This window comes from Rhinoderma darwinii, chromosome 5 (assembly GCF_050947455.1).
Source record: "Rhinoderma darwinii isolate aRhiDar2 chromosome 5, aRhiDar2.hap1, whole genome shotgun sequence".
Taxonomy (NCBI): domain Eukaryota; kingdom Metazoa; phylum Chordata; class Amphibia; order Anura; family Rhinodermatidae; genus Rhinoderma; species Rhinoderma darwinii.
The window spans coordinates 213,977,712-214,001,902 of record NC_134691.1 but is presented as its reverse complement, the minus strand read 5'-3'; the positions used below and the strand labels follow the sequence as shown (position 1 = coordinate 214,001,902).

The 24,191-nt window shown below is 43.8% G+C and overlaps 2 pseudogenes; both read right to left on the bottom strand.

Moving 5' to 3' along the window:
* Positions 1-22,334: 22,334 nt before the first annotated feature.
* On the bottom strand, positions 22,335-22,404 carry LOC142654656 (U2 spliceosomal RNA; annotated as a pseudogene).
* Positions 22,405-23,663: 1,259 nt separating this feature from the next.
* LOC142653969 (U2 spliceosomal RNA) lies at positions 23,664-23,835 on the bottom strand (annotated as a pseudogene).
* Positions 23,836-24,191: the final 356 nt, after the last annotated feature.

Sequence of the window (24,191 nt, the reverse complement as noted above, 5' to 3'; positions counted from 1 at the left end):
CTATAATATGATGCCACAAAGTGCCCTTTTATAAATTGTATGATTTTAATCTGACAATTTGTATTTATTTTTTAACCATTGTTGTAAATTGAATTTCTGTAAAAATGTTGATTTATTGTAAAATCTGAAAAATTTTAAATAAACGGTTACCTCCAAAGTTGGGGTAGTCAACTTAAAAAAAAAAGTCAGGGTGCGAGTCCTGGAGTGATCCAGCAGTTTCCTTTGCAGGAGCTGCTGTCTAATTTTCTGTGGTTTTTACCGACAGTGTCCTATTGAAGAATGGCTGGGCTGAAGAATACCATCCTGATGGAAGTGGATCCAAAGGACCACCAGAGGAACAACCTCCGTTTTATGATTGAAAAGATCATCGAAGGTAAAGCTGGTGTGCAGAGAAATCTGATTTTTGCTGTTCAGGACTTCTGGAAAACAGATGTGTACGACGTTACCTTCATAAATGAAGAAATTTGCATAAACGTCTATGAATGGCTGCGCAGTACCAAGGATGACCCCATGATGCAAGGCATAAAATGTACGCCGTTGTTCAGATTGAATGAAATTGTTATCACGGTGTATGTCTACAATCCCTACACCAAGATGGAGGTACTTGTAAATTTTCTCCTTAACTACTGCCAGTATGTTAGAGATGGAGTACCCCAGGTGAATTGCATGGGTATTTTCAACTGCAAATACAAGTTCAGAGTGAAGTTGAAGCAGGACCCTAATTACTTAGGAGGTTTTATGCACCCACCTGCGAGTTTCTCTGTGGCAGGCCAGAGGGGGTTCGTAATGTACCCTGGGCAGCCAAAGTACTGCAGAAATTGTTTTCTTTTTGGTCATACACAGGATGTTTGCACTAAAGGAAGTTGCTGCAGGAACTGTAAGCAGGAGGGGCACACAGCTAATGAGTGTCCTATTCCACGTGCCTGTGATATCTCTGGTAAAACTGACCATTTATTCAGAGAATCAGAAGAGGGCGGAGGAGGCTCAGCAAAGAGAAGTGGATCGGCGGGAACACAGTGCAATGCAAAGGAGATCATTTGCAAGTGTGGTAAGAGGCCCAGCCAGTGAAGAGGTAAGGAGGGGTGATGAGAGTACTTCACAAACACCTGTGGTGAGTGCACTGCCCCCGCTTTTACCTCCTTTGAGAAGTTTGGAGGAAGTGATTGAAGAGTTCACCAGTTCTCTCCATGCATCTGACCCATGTAACATAGAGGAGTATCCATCTGGGACAGAGACTATAAAGAGTCAAAGGGAGGGTGGTGGGGATAAAAGCTCTGAGGAAGACAATCAAACCTTCTTGGTTCGTAGGGAAAAATCCTGTAAAAAAAGACGCACTGAGAAGAGTGAGAAGGAAGGTGTGGAAACAAGTAACCCTTTTCAGGTGCTGGAGATTGACCCTATGGATGCTGACACAGGTGGCCCTGCAGTTTAGGGATAAGTGATGTGTTTCACTCACCTGTGTTCTTCACATTATGCAAAGAAGAGGAGACCTCTGGGAAGAGAAATTTGTGTTATTTTAGTTTTATATGCAAAAATGTATTTTGTTGTACGTTTATGTATTTTCTTTTTAGGTTGCTCTCCATGAGCTAGAAGTTTTAAGTTGAATATGGGTTTCAAGATAGTGTCTCAAAACGTCAGAGTCTTCAAGAGTAAAAATAGACGAGCTGCTATTCTAGAGTTCCTGGCACAGGAAAGTGCTTCTATTTTTTGTTTGCAGGAATGTGGTTTGTGTGAGTCAATTGGAAGTGATGAATGGGTGCATGGTAGTATGGTATGGTCAGGCAGTGTGTTAAATAAAAATGATGGGGTGGGAGTTTTGTTTAAAGGGAATGTGTTGCCAGAAAAATATGTTTGTTTTTTTTAAATTAAACATTTAGTGTGTGGGTGATTAAACATTGTTCAAATTTTTTTTATTTTTATCACGAGTCAGGAAATATTATAAATTAATTCTAATTTATAATACTACCCATTTTTGGTCACTAGATGGAGCTATTCCCAAAATTGCAGCATTGCAACATTGGGTTAAAAGCCCTCGCTCTAGTGAGCTCTCAGCATCCCCCCCTCCTTTATCCTGGCTAGTGCCGGGATAAACGAGGGGTTTGAACGGTGTAACCTCCTACACTGTGTGTCGCCATTTTTTGAGCTAACACACAGTGTAGTAGGTTTACATACAGTAGTAAACACACACAAACACGAACATACATTGAAATCTCTTACCTGCTCCTGCCGCCGCGGCTCCCTCCGGCCCGTCCGCTCCGTTTGCTGCCGCTGGTCCAAGTGCACAAATCCGGAATCCGCGACCGGAAGTAGTAATATTACTGTCCGGCCGCGACTTCCCACACAGACGCCGTACACGGAAGTCAATGGGACGGGAGCCGTTCGCAGTCCCTATGGGACTGTGGCTGCCGTATTCCATGTCTGTATGTGTCGTTAATCGACACAGACAGAAATGGAACAAAAAATGGCAGCCCCCATAGGGAAGAAAAAGTGTAAAAATAAGAAAAAGTAAAACACAAACACACAAATGAATATAAACGTTTTTAATAAAGCACTAACATCTTTAACATATAAAAAAATAATTTGTGATGACACTGTTCCTTTAAAGGGAGGGAAGTATCTTTAGTTAGTTATACTGTTATAGAACAAGGTAGATGCATTTTAGTTATCTTTGAGTACAAAAATGTACAGTTATGTTTAATTAACATATATGCTCCAACAAATAAAGTAGAAAGAAATGTTTTATTTGAAAAAATTAAGTTTTTCCTTCCAGGGAGAATGCCTATAATTTTAGTTGGTGATTTAAATTGTGATCTCACTAAGAGTAATGTTGATATATCAGGAAAAACATTTTTGGATTTAGTTAGTGATTTTAATTTATCAGATATGCAAAAGTTATGTAAAATAGACCCGAATTTAAATACCTATCATGCTGATAAGGGGAGAATTCATAGTAGGTTGGATTATTGTTTTGTTTTGAAAAATGTTATTTCTTTAAGTTCTAAACAGCATGGGGTTTTGTTTTCAGACCATGAGTGTGTAATATGTGAGGTGGATGTGGATGCAAAGGGTGTGTATGGGCGGGGTTTATGGAAATTAAATGTGAGTCTGTTAGAAAGTGAGGATGTGAGGCAGGAATATGCAAATCGGTATGCATGTTGGGTAAGGAAGAAAAATGATTTTACTGATATCTGTAGGTGGTGGGATTGGGTTAAAATGAAGACGATCGTTTTTCAAAAATGTTGGGTATAAATTTGCTGCGATTAAGAGAGAAAAGTATGTGAGGTTGAATGCTCAGTTGAGTTTATGATATAAGTTAAGGGATGAAGGTTCTAATGTGAGTGAGGATATATTAGTTATTAAAAGAGAGATTAAGCTGCGCTACTGAGACTGAGCTACGTAATGGTAAGAGCAGAGTTCACAGCAGCACAGAATCTGCACGCTCCTCTCCTGAAATATTCTGTGCTGCTGTGAACTCTGCTCTTACCATCACGTAGCTCTCAGTCTGTTACCTCTCCTCCACTCCTGTCCTCAAGAACACCTTCACATGATTGGCAAGTCACCACCGTGCACAAGATCCGCACGCTCATCTCCTGAAATACTCTGTGCTGCTGTGAACTCTGCTCTTACCGTTACGTGGTGACAGTGCCGCATCTGCCATGAGGCCAGGTGAGCCGACGGCCTCAGGCGGCACCACCTACCCAAACGGAGGGGGGCGGCATTTTCAGCCCGGGACGGACTGGACCGGAGAGAGACGTGCCGAACGTCTGTAACACTCCTCCTCCTCTCTGACGCTGTACACAGCACATGCAGCCAGAGAGGAGCAAGTCTGCAGGAGGAGCGACCAGCACGAGCAGAACGAGGTAAGTTCCTGCCTTGCTGGGACCGGGACCCGTGACGTGAGTATACTGCAAGGGGGAGTCTGGGCATTTTACCGACAGCAGAGGGCTCTATGGGGCTGGAATAATCCACCCCATAGAGCCCTCACATCACTATAATGAAAGGATTAGTGTGGGTGGGGGAGGGTCTGAGCGTCTGTCTGACTTACTGCAGAGAGCTCTATAGGGGGGGGCTTCTACCCCCCCCCCCTTAGAGCAGTCAGTCAGATGCTCAGACCCCCCTAACCTTTCAGTATAGTAACTAGTCAGGGCTCTATGGTGGGGGATAATTCCCCCCTATAGAGCCCTCTGCTGTCAGTAAAACGCCCCCCTTTGCAGTATACTCCTGGCTTTGTAGCTTTCCTGTGCTTAATTAGCGTGGGAAAGCTACAAACAGGGCTGTGACTGGTGAGTCTCACAGTCACTCACAGTGCACACCGAATGCGGCAGCTGCGGCAGCCAGTCTGACTGTGAGTCTCTGACCAGTCACCACCCACACGCAGCAGATAGACAGGAGAGACTAATAGTAAACCCTCAACTACTACAGTTTCACAGGCAGTGTCTATGACAGATTCTATAGTGTAGTGGTTAGCTTGTCTGCCTTACACATGGAAGGTTGCTGGTTCAAGTGCCAGCTGGGTTTTTTTTATTTTTTAATTTTTTTAATTTAATATCTTGTATTGGGCTTTGTTCACACTAGCATTAATATACGTTCACCTCTCTTCCGTCAGAGGGAGAGGATCGATACGGTAAACGGAAAGCAACGGTTCCATTAGAATTACCATTGCTTTCAATGGTAATTCTTTTGTATCAGTTGCTTTCCGTTTGTCTCCGTTCACTAGGTTTCCGTTCTTTTGAACGGAAATAAAAGTTCTGCAGACTGCACTTTTGTTTCCTTTAAAAAAAACGGAAACTTAGAGAACGGAGACAAACGGAAAGCAACTGATACAAAAGAATTACCATTGAAAGCAATGGTAATTCTAATGGAACCGTTGCTTTCCGTTTAACGTATCGATCCTCTCTTCCACTGACGGAAGAGAGGTAAACGTATATTAATGCTAGTGTGAAAGAAGCCTTAGGGCCTGTTCACATCAGCGTTGGCTTTCCGTTCTGGGGTTCCGTTGGAGGTAACCCCGCAACGGAAAGTCAAACTGAAACCACAGCTTCCGTTTCCGTCACCATTAGCGCAGTCGACTGCGCTATTGATTCCGTCACAAAAACAGAAACCTGCCGGAATGGTGACGAACAGAAACCATTAGCAATGTTTCCGTTACCATTGATTTCAATGGTGACTGAAACGGAAGCTGTGGTTTCAGTTTGACTTTCCGTTGCGGGGTTCACCCGACGGAAACCTCCCATGGAACCCCGGAACGGAAAGCCAACGCTGATGTGAACAGGCCCTAATCCTTCCCCATAAACCTGCCCCCGCTAATTAAAATAAATATATTATATAATGTATATAGCGCTGTATCCGTCAGGTCAGCGGGTCCTGCAGGATCGAGCTGCTACCAATCACATCTAAGTTCATAACTTAGATGTGATCGGTAATAGGCGACCTAATGGATTCAGGTCTCAGTGCTATATACAGCTGCTCTGTATACAGGATACAAAGCAGCTGTATCTCAAAAAGTACAAATCATTTTCAATAAAAAGTAATTAAAACTTGCACCAATCGCAGTAATAGATATCTTTATATATCATAGGGACATGTCCGAAGTTTTCATCGGTGGGGGACCGAGCACTGAGGCCCCCACCGATCGCTAAAACAAAGCAGCAGAAGTGCTCGGGTGAGCGCTATGCCGCTTCATTTATGATCGACTTTCAGCCGAGTGAGCGGTGTACGGACTCCTAGACTTTCTATTGAGCCCGTACACTGCTCCAAGGAAAGCCAAACAGAATTGAAGCGGCACACCGCTCACCCGAGCACTTCTGTTGCTTCGTTTTAGCGACTAGTGGGGGGTCTCAGTGTTCGGACCCCACTGATCAAAACTTCTGACATGTCAAAAGTTTTTTAAAAAGTTGTTACACTTTAAAGAGAATCTTTCACCTGCCCACAGAAAAAAACATGGCCCTTCCCACCCTGGTGATGCTAGGCTGCTGCTGCTGCTTTATTGTATCTGGCTGGCTATGAAAAATGGAGGGGATCTCACGTAATTTTTTTTTCAATTTATTTTTAAAAAATGACGAGGGGTTTCCCCAATTTTTCATAACCAGCCAGATACAATAAAGCAGCTGCAGCCTAGCATCCCCAGGGTGGGAAGGGCCACTTTTTTGGCCCTTCCCAGCCTGATAATACCAGCCTGCGGCCTAACAGTCGTTTCAGATGGCCAGGTACTGAATCGTACTCGACTCTTCCCGGTATCCCTGGCGGCAGTGGGAACCGGGGTAATAACAGGGTTTAGTGATAGCCTTTTTACTGGCTAATGCTAAGCCCCAGCCTTAGTAATTGAACGCTGTCAATCAGACAGCTGCCATTACTAAGGCCATAATAAAGTATTAAAAAAAAACAGACATAAGAATTTTTTTTTATTGAAATCAAAACTCCCCCATGCAACCCTCTTTCACAATTTTTTTTTTTTTTTAAAGTAGATCATTGAAGTAGTCCAATGAATCTACGACGTAGTCCAAACGGTCCAGCGGAACCTACCAAAAAAATTTTAGCAGTATAAAATGTAAAAAAAAAAATAATTTGCCACAATAGAAACCCCTGCTCCGCCGTTTGCTCTTGTAGGCCACAGCCTGGTTTAGGCCTGAGGCCTACAAGAGATCGGGAGCACGCTGATGACGTCAACTGCCCGGCACGATGACGTCACTGCATCATGCCGACCACGCCGGGCCACTGAACTCGGTTAAAAATCATAAGTCAATTAGGTAATAAAAAGGGGGCATAGAAGATGTTAAACCATTTTCAGTGTTGATGCTGCGTTGCTGATCTATGATACTAAAGTAATATAGTAAAAAGAGTTCTTTAAATCTTCTCTATACATTAAACAGCACTTTACAAATAAACAACAAATGTTTTCCTATTTAATTTTTTTTATATATTGCGTGTTTGATGTGTAAAGGTAGTAATGAGAAAACTCTGATAGATTCGGGGGGGGGGGGGCGCCTTTTTATAGTTCGCCTCAGGCAGCAGAGGGGCTAGGTTCACCCCTGCGTGGTGACTTGCCAATCATGAAGGTGTTATTGAGGACAGTAGTGGAGGAGAGGTAACAGACTGAGAGCTACGTAATGGTAAGAGCAGAGTTCACAGCAGCACTGAATCTGCACTCTCATCTCCTGAAATACTCTGTGCTGCCTTAAACTCTGTGGACAGGTCAGGATCCTGTTTCTTTTAAATGCTGCACTGTAGCGCAGCCTTATATAGTGGATCGAGCGGGTTCCCTAGCAGCATTTAAAAGAAACAGGATCCTGACCTGTCCACAGAGTTTAAGGCAGCACAGAGTATTTCAGGAGATGAGCACGGCCGGCCACAGGCAGCCGGTCGTTTTTCCAAGCCGTGCTCCCATTATGCACACGACCGTAAAAACACCCGTTATTGCGGGTCGTAATTATGACCCGCAATAACGGGCTCATAGACTTCTGTTACCCATGGGTACCTTCCCGTTTTCTCACGGGAAGGTACCCGTGCCGTTAAAAAAATAGAACATGTTCTATTTTTCTATTTTACGGTCCGTGCTGCTATAATTAGGGTATGTTCACACGACAGCGTCCGTAACGGCTGAAATTACGGGGATGTTTCCGCCGTAATTTCAGCCGTAACGGCATGTGCAGGCGCTTGAACGCCGCGTCCATTACGGACGTAATTGGCGCTGCTATTCATTGGAGTCAATTGCTCTTAGGGTATGTTCACACGCACTAATTACGGACGTAATTCGGGCGTTTTTGCCCCGAATTACGTCCGAAAATAGCGCCTCGATAGCGCTGACAAACATCTGCCAATTGAAAGCAATGGGCAGACGTTTGTCTGTTCACACGAGGCGTATATTTACGCGCCGCTGTCAAATGACGGTGCGTAAATAGACGCCCGCGTCAAAGAAGTGACCTGTTACTTCTTTGGCCGTAATTGGAGCCGTTATTCATTGACTCCAATGAATAGCAGCGCCAATTACGTCCGTAATGGACGCGGCGTTCAAGCGCCTGCACATGCCGTAACGGCTGAAATTACGGGGATGTTTTCAGGCGGAAACATCCCCGCAATTTCAGCCGTAACGGACGCTGTCGTGTGAACATACCCTTATAATGACAGCACGGCTCGCAAAAGCGGCCGGCTGCCCGTGGCCGGCCGTGCTCGTAATTACGAGTCGTAATTACGAGCACGGCCCGTAAAATAAAAAAATATAACATGTTCTATCTTTTTAACGGCACGGGCACCTTCCCGTGAGAAAACGGGAAGGTACCCGTGGCTAACAGAAGTCTATGGGCCCGCTATTTCGGGTCGTAATTACGACCCATAATAACGGGTGTTTTTACGGTCGTGTGCATGAGGCCCCATAATGACGAGTGGCTACATGTGTGCACCCGTCATTACGGCAGCGTTGCTAGGCGACGTCAGTAAATAGTCACTCTCCAGGGTGCTGAAAGAGTTAACTGATCGGCAGTAACTGTTTCAGCACCCTGGACAGTGACTACCGATCACAATATAGAGTACCTGTAAAAAAAAAAAACACGTTCATACTTACCGGGAACTCCCTGCTTCCTCCAGTCCGGTCTTCTGGCCGTTGCCTTGGTGACACGTCCCTCGCGACATCCGGCCCGACATTCCTTGATGACGATGCAGCCCATGTGAGTGCTGCAGCCAATCACGGGCTGCAGAGGCCTCTGCAGCCAATCACAGGCTGCCGCGTCAGAAAAGAAGGTCGGACTGGAGGAAGAAGAGGGACTAGTCACCAAGACAACGACCAGGTACGTATGAAATGCTTTTTATTTTATTTTTAATCAGCAGCCTCTTTTCTCTATCAGTGATTGATAGAAATAAGTGGCTGCCGATTTGTATAATATTTTTGACCGGGTTCGGCCGAACCCGGTGAAGTTCGGATTCGCTGCGAACCGAACTTTTCCGGAAGTTCGGACCGAAACCGCGTTCGGTTGTCCCGGTTCGCTCATCTCTACTCAGGACTAAGCCTCTCTCCCAAATAGCAACACGGGGGTGAAGTCCAGGCGAACCTGGACGATCCCCCGAGAGAGAGGGTACCTGAGCACCTCCCAACCAAGACCAAGGCAGTACTGACTACAAGTATACAGCTAAGTTGACTACCCCAACAAAGGAGGTAACCGTTTTATTTAAAAATTCTTTCAAAGTTTTACAATAAATAAATACTTTTTCATAATAAAATGACACAAATTTGACAATAGTTCATACAAAAAATACAAATGGTCAGATAAAACCAAAAATTTTTAGAAAAGGGCACTTGGTGGCATCAAATTATGGAGCTCAATTCACTTAAAAACCATTTCCTACATAAAACAGGAGAGAGTTTCTTGTCTAAAAGATAATATTTATGCATTTCGTTAAAACAAATTCCTAAAACATCATTCACAGATAAGACTTCATGTTTCAATAATAAAATATTTCTGGCCGCCCACAGAGCTGATTTAACGCAGTTAGTGATCTTCCATGCCATCATCCTTGTTGGGCATTCCAGACATCCATAAAAAACGCTTCCAGAAAAGATGATAAACTTCTCATCGTCACGACATCCTCCCCTTGGACAGGGGAGTTTTTCCATTTTGGAGTTCCATAAAAATGTAAAACATGCTTTATTAATCTTTTTAGTAAAATATCAGGGGGAGGGAATACGATGCTTAAATACAATAAAATCGGTAAAATCACCATTTTGGTAATTAAAACTTTTCCCTCCATTGTTGATTTCATTACATTCCACATGCAAATTTTCTTATTTACCTTTTGTGCGACCAAGTCCCAACTGATAAAACCATTGTAACTCATTGAAGGAGACACCTAAAATCTGTACAGACTCCGACACAGGGACTGGAATGTCCTGTAAAATCATTTTGCCTATATTTAAAATATTGCTTTTATTAAAATTGACTTTAAAACCGGAGGAGCAACAAAATTGATAAATTTGTCTAAAGGACTTCTGTAGTGATAGGGTGTCCCTACATAGTACCACCACATCATCCATGTACCCCACTACTTTCGCCTCTAGTTCCCCCTCCCCCCGCCCGGCAGGGGGACTCCGCATATCTGCTTGTCTTTTCTTAGTCTGCAGAGTAGAGGCTCGATCGCACATATAAAAAGTAGTGGGGATAAGGGACACCCCTGCTTCACTCCGGAGTTTAAAAGGAAATCCTGTGTCTTAAAACCCTTTACTAAAATCTTGCTCGTGCAATTCTCATAAAAGGCCTTCAGAGACTGTATAAAACCTTCCGGTATACCCATCTTTTCTAAAACCTTAAAAAGATAAAAATGTGACACTCTATCAAAGGCTTTTTCAAAGTCAATGGATAAAATCGCCAGTTTTCATTTTCTCTCTTTTGTGTCATTGATCACATCCTTTAAAAGGTTCAAATTGTCCCATATGCTCCTCCCGGGTATCCCGCACACCTGGTTTGAATGTATAATTTGGCCTATCACTGCTTTCAATCTATTCGCGCATATTTTTGCCATGATTTTATAATCGCAATTCAGAAAAGTGATAGGCCTCCAGTTTTTTATATCAGTTTTGTCCCCCTTTTCATGTATTAGGGACACTTCACCTTTCTTCCAGGACCCCGGGAGGGCTTTTGATCTAAAAACTTGTGTAAAAAGGGAGTAGAGATCCTCCTTTAAAACACCGTAAAATGTGTCAAAAATATTTTTAATTATCTTTGTGTGAACATATATTGCTTTACATGATGGACAGTTGTAACTCTGAAACAGCCTACAGAGGGGGATGAGTATTCTATTCTAAGACTTCGGCTACATGACCTAATGACCTTGTAATCAGCTGATACAAGGGCTGACATGACAAAACCCAAAAACACTTGCAATCCATTTTAACTAAATACATATGTTAAGATAAGCTTGGAACTCTATGTTTTACCATATGTGGTATGTATATGTGTAAGCATGAGGGTAACACCTTCTCTCTCTCTTCATTATAAATAAAGATGCATCTGCCCCCCATGGCAGAGACTGTTTGAACACTGAAGCTGCGTGTCATGGTCTCTCTCCGGCCGGCCTCTCTCAGATCCACCATTGAGAGAGCATTCATTAATTTGGAACTCATAGACAAATGCAGTAAATGTCCAACGTTAATGGACAATGTAAATTCTGCAGCGACAGTACTTGGGGGCTCGTCCGGGATTCTCAACACAGATCGAAGGCGACAATCGAAGGTGGATGACGGCTAAGATAACGGAGAACTGCACACAAAACCGGTGAGTAAGAAATGTTATTCTTACTGTGCACTTCTCTCTTGTTTTAGCTGCCGTCCAGGTATTGTCTCTTTTGACTATTTGGGAACCATGAACACCATTTGTCTATGAGTTGTATGTATGAATTATAGGAATAGGCGTGTGAGTAGAAATTAATCTGTGAGTGGATCTGTGAGAGGCTGAGATAAGGGAGCGTTTGTTTTCTGATCCTAAAACATACAGAAACAACCAAATACCGAGAAAACACTAAACGGCCTGTCCGAAGTATTCCCTCCGGCCCCTGGGTTTAGTGTGTATTAAGATCAGGTTGCAAATTGATCCTTGCAGAAGTGACGGGTAACCATCCCCGCCCAAGTGATTGTTAGGACTTTCGCGTATCCAGACTGTGACCCATAGGAGGCGTACCTGGCCGGAAGTAAGAGTACGTATGTAGGCTAATCCTCGGACGCCCGATCTGAATGAGTTGCTGATTATTAAGTAACATCTCTGTAACTAGAAAGTTTATAGAATATCCATGGGCGCCTGAGACAGTAAGATAGTTTGGCTGCTGTTTAGGAAGCCGATCAGATATACGTGGTTGCCCTACTGATCAGCAGAAGTGCATAGGGAACCCCCATGACAGACTAAATGTAGGCTGAAGGGTTAAGTAGGCCAGGAAAATAGACTGAAGAGTTAGTACAGATGTGGCCAGGTTTGTCTTGACTCTGATAACTTGCTGCAGCGTGACATCACACAGCAAAAGCCATTGAGAAAAAGTCAGGATAAGGGTGGCTACATTAGTAAGTCTGGGATTTAGCAGAGGGCATGGGGAAATCTGGATCGAAGTATGCCCAAGGTGAAGTGCTGGCCAGCCGGGAATTGGGGCATAACACCCAAGGTACAGGGTGTGGTAAAACAGCAGATATTGTTAAAAACCAATGTGGGGAAGGGGCAGTAAATGAACCTGGAGAAAAAAAAAAAATTTAAAAAAAAAGAAACGGGAATGCCCAAGCAGGTAGTTTTCAGTTATACTAGAAGGGATGATTTCTTGATAGATGATGGGCCCTGGATTAATAGACAAAGTTGCACCGAGAACAGATAGAAGTGATTGAATGCACCAGAAATAGGAAAAAAAAACCACATGGAAACACAGTTGTCAGTTATCAGTAAGAATTAACCACCATCTATTTCTATAGATGGAGACATTCCAGTAGAAAAGAATGTGCCAACTATAATTCTTCTATGTACAGCTTTATAAACCAAAGGTTTACAGAAACAAGAGGTTTCCAGGGGTGACATGCGATCAGTTATTAGCCATACATAGAGAGTAAGGCGTCATCAGAATTCATAAATGAATCAATTCTTCACTTCTTAAAAAGGAAACATTGGGTGAAATGTTCAGGGATTATTGATAGAGAGATAGACGTGGATTAGGAATTGGCTAGAAATAGAGTTAAAGCCAATAGGATCATTTTAAGTGTAATGACCCGGATTGTAGAAGAAGTGAGATTGATAAAGTGAAAATTCTTATGTATTTCTATCCAGATCTGGTTGTTGGAATATACTGTATATCATCTGTCCTATATTGTCACTAATGAAATTTCCTCTCGTTATAGGAGTTTTCCAAAACATTTTAAACTTTACTGTAAATCTTTTTCGTTTTTGGTTTATTTAACAGTCATTTTAATAATTGCATGGAATGTCTAACAAGATTTATTGTTAATCTATAGTAACCGTGTTAGACTAATAGAACTAATGATAAGAGAATAACATGTGTTAACGTGAGGATGCTTGGTCATTGACTGACAGGAGCACATGGTGACATTTTGACGATGTAGCTCATAAGTTTTAGCTAGTAAGGGGTTAATGCTACATTCTCTGTTATCTGTAGTATAGCTGTGTCTGCAGAAAGTGCAAAATAAGAACTGTAACTTAAAGATTAAAAAAGAAAGAAAAAAAAACTGATAAAATCACAGGATTGAGTATTATATGTTTTATGTTTATATGTCATATGTTACGTTATATGTGTTTTATATGTCGACCACAATGAAAAACTTCATTCATATTTACATTTAATATGATGCAGTTTACTAAATGAAGATTATAGGTCATTGGATGAATAATAATAGAATAGGAGTTTATACACAGTCATTCTAGTTATATACTTGTTTTACATAAGGTCACACACAAAAGGTATATAATGTGTGAGATTGGATTCTCAGTACTGAGTGTCTGGTAACAGCTGGTATTGTGAGTGATGAACTTTTTTTTAAAGGGAAATGGTTTCTTTGAAATCACCCCATGAGAAGTGATTTGACAAGAAAGATTTTTATATGTCATTGTTACATTTTAGTTTATTATTATTTGATAATAACAAGTTTCTATTGGCATATGATGACACATATAGTGCACAATATGTTTCATCATTTGTGTTAATAGAGTGGTTTATTTAATAATTGACATATACTAATTAAGGAAACAAGTATTTTGCTATTTTGCAAAGCTCTATCATTTAATTATAAGAGTATCCTCAGGTTACACACACACACACACACACACACACACACACACACACACACACATATTGGGAATATATTTTATGAAATGAAAATGCAAATAAGATTACAGCATTCACAAGAGCTTGTTGTCACGTTTATGGTGTCAGATTCCTGTCCAGTCAATCTTATAGTTTCTGACATCCTTGCAGCAATTCAGGTTGTCATTCAATATGTCTGATTTACAGATTGAAGTTACTGATGATATGCTAAATTTTATTTGTGCTGCCCTCTATGGGGATTGCACTAGGAGGACCCCACACCTCAGGCATATTAAGGACGGTCCTGTCCTCCTTCTGCGCACAGGGTAAACAGATGTAGGACGCATGTCTGTGGCCCCTGTGACTTTTATAATTGTTTGCAAACAGCCCCAAACCTCAGTTGAAGCAGTGCCCTCCGAGCCTCCCACAGTTGAAAAGTATGGATAACCAGATAAGACAGTCTTTGGAGGCCGGGGTACTGAAGAAATGTGTATGTCCTTATAATAAGCCCCTCTCCCTAACAATGCAAAAAACAACAACTTTGTACCTTCCGTCTTGTATCTGTGTAGTAGCAGCAGCTGCTCTACTCAAAGACAAGACAACAGACACAGTGCTAAGATTAGCCTCTAGTTCTCAGGGTGCCCCATGCTGCTAGTGAGATTCTTCATCAAGCACACACTAAGCACATGTCTACAAAGTATAAGACCAGTCTCATCACCCCATCTAACCGAACCATACATTGATGTACAGTGCTACAGTGTTAAACCCTACTACATTGCTTCAGCAGGGTTCAACAGAGGAGGAAGAGAAGGATATATTGTCAATGGGAGACTTGAGGGAATGGGATAAGTCGCAGGAAATAGCAGAGAGTGAATTTCCAGCCTGGTGGGAAGTTGATTTCTCAGCACATTTAATTCCCCAGTACACAGGTCACCAACATAATTGTCTTGAATGACAACAGAGATAAAAAACATTAGAAAATGTAATAGAGGATCCAATATCTAATCCAGTTTTTGAGTTTCTCTTGTAGATGGTTCCAGGTACCACCATTAAGGAGGCTACAAGACTGGGTATATACTGTCACTACTGAAACAGAGGTAATAAAGTAACAACCACTCCCATCCTCCGTGTCAGCACAGGAGGTGGAGGTGAAGGTACTCGCTGAGGTGTGTAGACTGGCTGAAGGTAAAACCGCAAATATATATATATACTGACTCTAGATATGCTTTTGGTATTGCACATGATTTTGGCCTAATCTGGAGGAGCAGAGATTTTGCTGGATCCACGGGTAAACTCATAATGTTGAGAGTGTGAGAGAACTGAGGCTCTGACACTGCCAAAGCAGGCAGGTATATGCAAAGTGCAAGCTCTTACTAAAGTGCAAGCTGCCCCCGAAGCGAGGGGAAACAGACTAGTAGACAAGGCTGCAAAAGCTGCGGCTCTCATGTCCCTCATAGAGGAGGACGTAGTATTCTTGACCAGCATAGTATCTGGTCCCATAGACATGATAATATTAAGTAGACTACAAAGTCAAGCCACATAAGAGGAAAAAGGACATTGGCAGACAAAAGGTGCCAGTGAAGGGGAGGATGGAATATGGAAGGTGGGTAACAGGATGTGCCTACCCAGAGTCCTCTTCCCCATGATAACCCAACTAATGCACGGACCAATGCAGGTGTCAAGAGAAGGAATGAGTGCAATGGTGACCAAATGGTGGGTACCCCCGGGGGTTCAGCAAGTGCTGTTGCCAGATTTGTCCAGAGGTGCAGGATATGTGTCTGCCATAACATAGGCAAAACTGTGCGGGTTGCAAAAAGGCATATGGTAAAGGCGGCCTACCCGTATCAGCGATTGCAGATTGACTCAGTTACCAAAGGTTGGACAGTGTGAACATGTACCGGTCTGTGTAGATCTGTTCTCTGGGTGGCCTGAGGCGTGGCCAGTAACGTAGGCCACAGCAAAAGTAAAAGATGGCTCTCAGAAGTGGTATGTAGATATGGGCTCCCTGAGACAATAGAAAGTGATAGAGGAACTCACTTTACTGGAGAGGTACTCCAAGAAATCATGCATGTCCTGGGCACAGAGCAGCTTTTCACACCCCATATCCCCAGAGCAGTGGGAAGGTAGAAAGGTGAAATGGGACTTTTAAGTTAAAAATCCAGAAGATCATGGCTGAAACCCATAAACCATGGACTGAGCGCCTGCCCATTGCCCTCTGACCTCACCGGTTATGTGGGAGCTCTGGAGAAACAGCTCACGCAGATGTATAAATATGTTTATGATTTCATTCCAGATCCTAAGTGATAGGAGGACATTGTATACAGCCGGGGGACTGGGCCTATTTAAAGAGACACTGTAAAGCACTAGAGCCGCACTGTGACGTCCGCACCAAGTCCGACTCACAACTTCCACATCCGTTACATTGGAAGGAAAGAACTTGGACACGCTAGTCACTGCTGAAAGGTCCTCAATCACGATGATGAACTGTGGGTCTCGTCAAGCTCCAGCTGACCGCCATCTTCTCTGTCATCTCTACTTTACCTACTGTCTAAATGATGAGCTAGAAGAAGAGTTTAATGACACGTTTATCAAACATCAAGTGATATCAGTATTGACTAAATTACTGGACTATTATATATGTCTCCATTCAGAAACGATGCCATATGTGAAGATAGATGAGGTTATTGCCTTGGCCTTGCGGTCCCATCTCTTTTCCCTAGCGCTTAACCCGTACACTCCTGGAGTTGATCCTCTTGTAATAGCAGCGGGGGTATTGGTTCCCTGTCTGTTTAACCGTGTAAGATATTCAAAGAGGGAAGCGCTGCGGAAAACAGATCTCAGGCCAGGAATACTGCCGTCCATGATTACATGTTACCCCAATGACACTGTGTGATGTGTAAACATAGGACAGGTTAATAAAAATTACATGTTGTTTGATGCTGTAAACCTCACCGGCTGTGAGGGAAGAGACACAGAATATGTATCTTGTGTGGGGGGTAAAAGCAACTGGCAGCTCCCAGTGCTCAGAGACAGCTAGAAAATGGTTAGACCAGGGCCTAGAAGATGCAACACGAGGTAATTTAACTAATAAAGGGGGTGGCATTGATGAATGCCACCGGACGGGACATAATCTTGTTCTCCTGGATTGCAGGAGTGTTAAATCACTCCAGGGATGTGCTTCAACCCAACATATGCTGCATAGATGTGGGTATAAAGCATATAAGTAGTTGCCACCCAGGAGACCAGGAGTATGCACCCGAGCCAGACTACAACCAGCTACTTAGATAGAGACATATTATGTTTAAACTTGTAACATGTTTTATTGCAAGAGTATCAGCAGTCAAGAAAACAGCACTGGATATAAAGTGCATGAGATCCAGACCACCAACCACCCTAAGAACCGAGGTGGGAGGAAACATTCAGAGCCACCTGTTTATGTGACACTAAATGCTTCCATACCTGATAAAGTTATCTGTAAAGCCGTAGAAAACCACCAAGATAGATGGTATTGCCCGAATTGTGAAACCTGTAATTCCCTAAATCTTCAGGTGTGTACAATAACACTGTACGCGCACCTATTGCTAGACACGTATCCTGAGTATTCATCTCTAGGTGAATGGCACACGGTGCCCTGGATTAGGGGAGCTAACCAGAACATATTCTCGGATGAATATTCTAATACATGGCTAAGCAATTTTATGTTCAAAAGAAGGGAATTGTGAAAAATATTTTTAATTATCTTTGTGTGAACATATATTGCTTTACATGATGGACAGTTGTAACTCTGAAACAGCCTACAGAGGGGGATGAGTATTCTATTCTAAGACTTCGGCTACATGACCTAATGACCTTGTAATCAGCTGATACAAGGGCTGACATGACAAAACCCCAAAACACTTGCAATCCATTTTAACTAAATACATATGTTAAGATAAGCTTGGAACTCTATGTTTTACCATATGTGGTATGTATATGTGTAAGCATGAGGGTAACACCTTCTCTCTCTCTTCATTATAAATAAAGATGCATCTGCCCCCCATGGCAGAGACCGTTTGAACACTGAAGCTGCGTGTCATGGTCTCTCTCCGGCCGGCCTCTATCAGATTCACCATTGAGAGAGCATTCATTAATTTGGAACTCATAGACAAATGCAGATAATGTCCAACGTTAATGGACAATGTAAATTCTGCAGCGACATATGTGACATAAAACTCTATGGGTATACCGTCAGGGTCAGGGACTTTACCTGTTTTAAAACTTTTGATGGTATCTAAAATCTCCTGTTCTGAGATCTCCTGCAATAAAAAATATTGTGAAACAGGACCTAAAACAGTGCCAACCTCCTTCAATGAGTCATTCATAAAATCAATATTAATATTTTTAATATTAAAAAGATCCGCATAAAAACCATGCACCTTTTTTAAAATATTTTGTGTGTCTGTCTCACCATCAATATTTTCTAACAGGGTATGCTTATCGTTTATTTTCTTTAAAAAGTACCTGGAGCAGGTCTCATTTTCCTCGAGGTGTTTTATTTTGGAACGGAAGACAATTTCCTTACCTCTCTGCTCCAGGCACTGGGAGATCTTCCTAATTTCCATAATCTCCTTCTCCACCTGCATACCCTGTTCTCTGAATTTGTATTGGGTCTGCAGACGGGTATTCAAATTAGCATAAAACATGTTTTTCTCTTGCTTTCATCCTCCAAATTTAATAAAATAGTCTCTAATTTTTATTTTCATCTTCTCCCACCAAGAGACTACGGGCACGTTAGGAAGTCTTACCCGTCTGCAGCCTTTATAAAAGGTGATAAAATCAGATAAAATTTGCGGATCTTCTAAAAGGGAAACGTTCATTTTCCAGGTCTTTTTACCGGTATTTTTGTGATTATTAACTTTAAAATACAATAATTTATGATCTGAAAACACATTAGAATTAATATCACATTTAAAAGGCAGTACTTGATAAGAGCAGAATATAAAATCGATCCTGGAGCTACAATTCACACTGCTCCAGGTGACGCCGGCCTCTTCAGATAAGTCACTATTGCATTTTTTAAAAACATCAGTAAGTCTAAAATCGGTAACAATATTTTTTAATAATTTAGAGGTTTTATCGTAGTTTCTATTTACTGAGTTAGAGAACCGGCGTTCCCCCTTTAAAATACAATTAAAATCACCTGCTAAAACCAGTGGCTCTGAATCGTTAATAAAACGGGGTAAAATTCCTAGCATTCTAGCTCTTTCGTTTTTGTCCGTGGACCCATAGAAATTTAAAAACTGCCATCTAATACCGTTTATAAAAGCTTTAACCATTAGGCTGGGTTCACACGACCATGTTACGTCCGTAATGTACGGAACGTATTTCGGCCGGAAGACCCGGACCGAACACAGTGCAGGGAGCCGGGCTCCTAGCATCATAGTGATGTACGATGCTAGGAGTCCCTGCCTCTGCGTGGAACTACTGTCCCGTACTGTAATCATGATTACAGTACGGGACAGATGTCCTGCAGCGAGGCAGGGACTCCTAGCATCGTACATCACTATGATGCTAGGAGCCCGGCTCCCTGCACTGTGTTCGGTCCTGGTCTTCCGGCCGAAATACGTTCCGTACATTACGGACGAAACATGGTCGTGTGAACCCAGCCTTAAAAGTCTGCCTGGTAAAGTTTCATAAAAACTGTCAATTAAAACGTTCCCTTTGAATAAAATAGCGACACCTCTAGATTCGTTAGACCCGGACCACACTGAAGGTCCGAGTCTCCAGTCTTCCTTGTATTTTTTATAGCTCATGCGATGTGGGATGCAGCATTCCTGTAGGAAAAAAACAGTGGCGGTAAAAGCAGATAGATAATTAAAAAGGGCAGCTCTTCTCGTTTGTGAATGCACGCTTCTCACGTTCAAAGAAAGACCAGATAACTCAGCCATGCGGAAAAGGGAGAGACAGTCTTTATAATCTTACCTGAGGTGGCCTTAGCAGTCCTCAGCGTCGCCTGAAACCTGACTGGGACTCTCATATCCTTCCGCTCTTGAGTCCACCGAAAATATGGAGAAGGTAGGAGAGGAACTCCCATCACTCAGCTGACCCCCCACCATACCTGAGGCACTTACTGTAAAGGGGTCCCATATCGACCCTACGGGCATAATCTCGTATTCTGGAGCATTTTGAGCAGCGTCCTCCCTTTCAATAGGGGCAGGAATCCTGCATCCTGACGTTTCAGGGACTTCCGTCACCTCGGAGGCAGCTGTTCCTGCTTCCCCCAACTGGCTAGAAGGGGGGGGGGGGACTTCAGCAGGTGCTTTCGGGGGCAAGTCAACTGGTGTCCCTGCCCTTGCCTTGGCAGGTACTCCCATCGGCACCCCCGCTGCCACCTCCGAGTATGCCCTATGCCTTTTCGATCGCGCTGCAGCTCCGCCCGCTCCGCCCGGGTCCTCTGCCTCAGGTACAGGCAGACCCAGCATCTCTTGCGGCCCAGGCGGATCAGCTTCATCCGAACTACCCATCTCCTTAGTTTCCTGAGGGGGCTTTTTTGTCCGCTGATTACTGGCTCTTCGCTTCTGCCGCCTCTGCTCTTTGGGGTCACCTGTTTGGGGGGGTCTGCTGAAGGTATCCATCTCATCATTCACATCTCCTTGGGGTTCCTCTCCTTGTGGGGCCATGGTCTGGCCTGCTGGCTGCTTTGGACACCTCGGCCGGGCCTCGGGTTGTTCTGACTCTTGTAATCTGTGGGGACAAGTAGCAAAAAGATGACCAACTCGGCTGCAAAATCGACACCTTTTCCCCAGAGGGCAATTTTTGGCCTCGTGCTCAGAGCTGCCGCAGTTCCTACAGGTGCTATCGCAGAACTCATTGGTGTGACCGTACTCTTGACATTTTCTACAGAATGGAGGCATTCCTGAAAAATAAGTCTCCTGCCATATCTCCTCATTTAAAACGTGCTAGCGGCAACATTATCCCTCCTGTAAAACTGCCATCTTTAAAACAAGTGACTAGGAATCTCCACTTGGAGGTCCATACTCCGACCTCATTCATTACTTTGCCAGTACATTTTATGGTTTTAAAACAGGGGGATAAGAAGGACATCACATCTTTTATATCGGCAAAAGGGCAGTACATCTTAATTACAATCATTTTATTGATGTCCAACACATGCTCATAAAAATTAACACCGTCCAGTCTCGGGTCAGTTTTTACCATATAAGCCGCCAGCAGATCTCGGAATACTCCATTCTGTACAAATGTGATGTCGTAAGTTCTCCTCGGATAATCTTGCAATCGCCAAAATCTCTCTCTTCTGGATGTTGAAAATGTCAACAAGCACGGTCTCCACCACAAATTTTAAGCCGCAGGTCGTCGCTTTATCCTCTGATAGGATAATTCTGATTGTGTTTTTAATTCGGGCATACGCCGGTATATCACCTGGATCTGTATCCATGGTGATTTTTGGAAAATAGTTGCGCCACCCATCGGTAACGCAACGTCTACGCTCAAATCCTCTTTTCAGCCGGATCCTACTCAGAGGTATGTGGATCGCCGCCCGTTGCTCCGGACTAAGCCTCTCTCCCAAATAGCAGCATGGGGGTGAAGTCCAGGTGAACGTGGACGATCCCCCGAGGCCGAGAGAGAAAGTACCGGAGCACCTCCCAACCAAGACCAAGGCAGTACTGACTACACGTAAACAGCACTACACTTGATCTCCGCCAGAAGGCCGAGAAGCGATAACCTAAAAGTGGCGCACGTTGGCAGAGCCTGGCCAATTTTTTGAAAGCCCGAGTCGTGCTTTCTATCACCCAAGTGCATAAAAAGTGCAGAGGTGCCACACAAAAAGTGCACAAGAATGCGGTCTATCGCAGCCCTTCTCTTAAAAGAGAGCGGCCCCGCATAACCATTCCTCGACCCTCCAAGCCTTAGGCCTAGAGGATCAAGGATCGATGATCCCCCCCTCGCCGAAGCTTAGGGAGACCCAACAACACTCCAAGGCTTCTACCTGGGCTGCCACCCCAGTGTCCAGCCTGGAGCCTGCATCAAAGGTGCACCTCCCCTCCGAAGAAGGGAGGCCGGGTTGCAGGGAAAAACTGAACCAGATGGCCACACATTTTCCCCCTAGACCTCAGGAGGGTCCCAAAAGGGCACCGCATCCCAAAATCCTTGTGACAAAACGTGACAAACACACAGTGAAAAACAAAATTAAATAAGTGGATGTGCGCTGTGATACAGCCTGGACATCCGCCAGGTATAAAAAAAATCCTCATCTCCCAGCCAGAAGGCCGGGAGAAAAAAGGTGTGTGCTTAGAAGTGTGAAAGAAGAGTGCGTGCAAATGTGCCTTCACTCAGTGGGATCCCACCCCCAGTGAGTTAGGGCACCCCAGGGTCACCAGCCCTGGGGCACATAGCAACTCGGGCTTTCATACTACCCGACCTCCTGACCTCGATCCGGCGGTCGCCTGGTCACCTACAAATGGTACCTTTAAACCAAATGCGTACACCAGAGCGATGACCGTTGTGGTTCCCTGCCCTCACCTCGGCGTTCTGTTATCCCCCTACGATGGCCCTACAACCACCGGCAGGGATGATTACTAACCTCAGCTTGAGCAGGTACTACACTTGATCTTAGCCAAAAGGCCGAGAAGCGATAACCTGAAAGTGGCGCGCGTTGGCAGAGCCTGGCCAATACTGCAGTTAACCCCTTAACGATTCAGCCTACTCCTAGGCACCTCCATGGGGCCCTGCCGACTCACACAGGCAGCCAGCCAGCCAGCCAGGCGGGAGGTGAAAAAAGGCCGGAGAGGAAGCTAGACAGGCTTTGCTTCTTTTGCTTGCACCACAATGCTGTGCAGAAAGCGGAGGGATCTACATAAAAACGCCTTCCTGGCAACGCCCAAATGCCCTCCTGCCATGCAGACAAACGCTGGCAGCAGCAAGTGCATGCCCACAGCCACCCCTTCTCCCTTCACGCCTTCGATCACCTGCAATACAGTGCCTGCTGACATACACTGACCAACACTGCCTGGGCCCAGGCTTGTCTGTCTGAGGTCCCATTATGATGTCATAAAGCTTGCTCTCACTTCTTAGGGCCCCACTATGACATGCGCAAAGTTCCGTCAGAACCTTATATTAGACATTGCTGCTCAGTCAGTCACTCAGTGTTGCCTAGGAGGGCAACACTGCAACATGTGCCCCCCGTATTGTCTGCACAGCTTGCTAGCTGCCTCTAGGAGGCCACAAGAGGGACACAGGATTGCTAAATGGCAAATAGGCATCCTCTTCAAACTTTACTGACACCTTCTTGTCCTTCCTCCTACAACCTCCATCCTTGCACAGTTTGTTATTCTTCCAGGTAACATAGTAACAAATCCAAATTGGTGGTCTCTTTGTAGGCAAGGATTTGTTGCAACTTCAATTCTTACTTCTTTCAAATGTAGGGAGGAGAGCTCATTCCATTACATCCATCTAGTGCACACAAACAGGTCCATTGTGACGGATGCAATGGCTGTTCCCCTACTCCACTATGTCACTATTCCACTACTTGATGCAGCCAGCACCACAGTCAATCAGTGGCTGTGGGCTGGCTGACAGACTGGCTCAGGTGCATCTCTTTCACTTACATAGGAGGAGGGAGAGAGGAAAAGGAAGGTGAATGAGCTGTACCAAATTAAAATGCTGGAAACACAGAAACACAGACACAACACAGCCAACACAAGAGGTGGCAATCTATTAATGAAGTCATTTAATAATGAGGTCATTATCACACATTACACAACATGCATTGTATCAAGGCATTGTACAACAGGCTTTCAAATAATCGTATTAAAGGAGAGATCCAATGTGCAAGAAAAAAACAATGGCAAAAGCAAAAAACACTTTTGAAATCTGATTTTAGTCAACAAATAAGGAAAGGGTGCACCGGTCCGGGAGATACTGCAATACCAGGTCAATGCGTGGAGTGGACAGAGCAAGCTCTATTTCCATCTCCCTGTTCTAAAAATCCATTTAATATATGGTCCCCAGATAGGGGACGTATCAGATATTAAACTGATAAGAACAGATTTTTTGATTGAAAAATACTTTATTGACAATCAATCGTCATCATACAAACATTACTGTGACGCAGCGCAAGCCATGAAGCAGCAAATAATAAATAATAACAGTCGTCAAACATAACATGACAGTATAATACACAGTACAGGCTAACCTATGCTATACATTACACCACATGCTACACTAATATTCTTGCATTCACTAAAGTCAAACAACAAAGCATTACAGACAAGTGGGGGGAGTGGGTAGGAGGGGATAGGGGAAGGGGGGGAATCACAGGCCCGAAGCTTTATTGAAAGACAACACACAAGAAGGGAGAGTGAGGGGAAGGGGAGTATCAGTCCTCTTCCTCATCGACGTCCGGGCGGTCCCAGGTGGAATAG